At 30.6% G+C, this 2,500-nt stretch overlaps 1 protein-coding gene across 1 annotated transcript in view; it reads right to left on the reverse strand.

The window, feature by feature from the left end:
* LOC125025526 overlaps nucleotides 1–2,500 on the reverse strand; it is a 29,350-nt gene that overhangs the window by 426 nt on the left and 26,424 nt on the right. The window contains exon 10 of the mRNA XM_047613545.1: nucleotides 1–2,500. This exon is cut by the window's left edge and continues 426 nt beyond it; it is cut by the window's right edge and continues 354 nt beyond it. The gene's annotated coding sequence lies outside the window, so the exon portion shown is untranslated.

Here is a 2,500-nt window from a genome sequence, read left to right on the forward strand (position 1 = left end):
CATGTATACTTGTCCTGTTCACTGTGATTTTAGTCTCATTTAGTAAATTACTAGTCCTACCAAACCTCACCTCTTACCGTATTTCTTTAATTTTTGGATTTATTTTGTGTTAATTTTTGTAATAACATTATAATAACAATAATGATATCAGTAATAACAATTACATGATTAATAACAATAATATTAGACAAACTTTCCCAAAAATTCAAGGAGTAGGGTAAATAGGTGAGGTTAGGTAGGCCTCATAATTGACTCCTTGATAAGTACTTGTGAAGCCTCTGTATGTAAACGAAATTGATTAAACAAAACTACAATGAACAGTCCATGTAACTAGGATCTGAGTTAAGGAATCATTGATGTCATCCTGTGTAGAAGAGCACTTACTTTTCCCAGCTATGAAACTTACATTTTTCAATCTATGTTATCTCACTCCCTCTCACACTCCTTGTTTTAGTACACACACACAGAAATGGTAATATACAACCTACATTCAACAGCAAACTTAAACCAACCATATGTTAGTTTGTATTTTTTAAACAGAGAATGTAAACCAATCAATTTTTTTTTTTTTTTTTTTTTTATATATACAAAAAAAATAATCAAATTAACACAAACAACTGAAATACAGATATCACATTACTTTTACTTGGGGGGGGGGGGGGGGGGGGGGTCACAATTTCAGTATCTAAAATAGCTAGACATATGTTGAACAGTTTAACATTTTATCTTAATTGATATATACAGCAAAGAGTACCTATTATTTTTACTTTATGAACTTTGAATGACAATAGATCTCCTGCATTCTCTGGGCCTAATGTAGTTCCAAGTCACTATACAATATTTTTCTAACCATACTTTTATTCAGAATAGTGATGTTTTCATCATTTTTGGGAACATATTTTGTCTGAATAAATATCAACTTCACTATGTCATGGTTGATATGAGCAAAAAATAATTTTATAATGATATGACTATAAAAATTATAATAAACAATTTACCTAATTTATATTTATATCATAAATTCTGTCATACACTGCTTATGTCTGTGGTCCCATATGCTGATTCTCACTGGATTTTTCACCTTTTATTTCAATTTTAAATTGGCCTTTATTTGTTGAAGCTGCTATCACTTGCATTGGTTTTGCTGCATTTGGGGGCCATGATGCACTAGGTAGTAATATTTCAAAAAAATAATAATAATAAAGAGAGAAATGCTGCAACACTGAAGATCCATCTTGTTTACAAGATTAGAAGCTGCTACCTAAGAATTGAAGCATATACTGTTCTACACTAAACCTTAGGGAAAGTTCACATTAAAATAACTATAGAAAGTACAGTACTATAGCACAAACTTTCATTATGACTCAGAACATGTATTTCTAGGTTGTATAATTGTACCTTACCATTACATACCTGGCAGCCCAATTGCTTTGCATAAAATATATATATATGCTTACATCTGTCATGTAAGTCAGTATTCCATCTAGCTTTGCAAGTACATATATTAACTGTTCACATAATGTCCATTGAATAAGCAGTGCATGACTGTCAGAACAATGAAAAATATAGCTTCAAAAATAAATTTACTAATATTATCAAGAGAATAATAAAGCTTCCTATTTCCATATCACATTCAAGTAGCCTAAAAAAAAGTAAATTCAGAATCCTTTCACTCCACAGAATTCAGTCTTAATTTAAGTTCATTCCATCTTGGCTACACTGAAATATTTTGTCTGATAACACTTAATTCCTATTATCAGATCATTTACATCATACATAAATCAAGGGAAAAATTGTCCAATAAAACATTTTTATCACAAGGAAACCAGTCTCATAAAAAGCACAATACCAATCCTTAGCTCTCAGACATGGTGTACAGTGTACTTAGTATATTTTATAGGCCCTCTTATTAAGAGGAGAGAAACAAGTAATAATAAAAACATTTAACGGCTAAATCTTAAAATCTGTAATAAATAGAATTTAAAAAAAAGAAAAAAAAATCCTTCCTGTACACATGACATCAACAAAGAAAGGGCTTTGCAGGTGACACATACTATCTTTAAACAGCTAAGTGCGGCTGTTTATTCTCTTGAAATAATTTTGAGAAACTACAGCAAATTGTTAACAAGAAATGTACTAAAAGATGAAAATGTAAAAAAATATATAATTACAGAGTACATTCACATAACACTTCATGTTGAAGGCATTTCTATCATAAAAAAAAGGCTTCCTTTCCTTAATGTCAATTTTCCTCATGGATTTCATAGAGATAATACCTAATCAAAGCTTTACTAAAGCTTTCCAAGAATCTCAACCCCCCAGGATCAAGCTAAGTAAATAATTGCCAAAAACCTGAAATGCTCTTTATGCTTATTACCTTCTCTTTTACTGAAAACTTGGCGTGCCCCTCTTTTCCTTTTGAAAACTGCCACATATGATAAAATCAGGTTCACTCCATACAAAAAGTGCAGCATAACTTCTTTACTCTTAAATAGCAACT

The sequence above is a fragment of the Penaeus chinensis genome, chromosome 5, assembly GCF_019202785.1.
Source record: "Penaeus chinensis breed Huanghai No. 1 chromosome 5, ASM1920278v2, whole genome shotgun sequence".
NCBI lineage: Eukaryota > Metazoa > Arthropoda > Malacostraca > Decapoda > Penaeidae > Penaeus > Penaeus chinensis.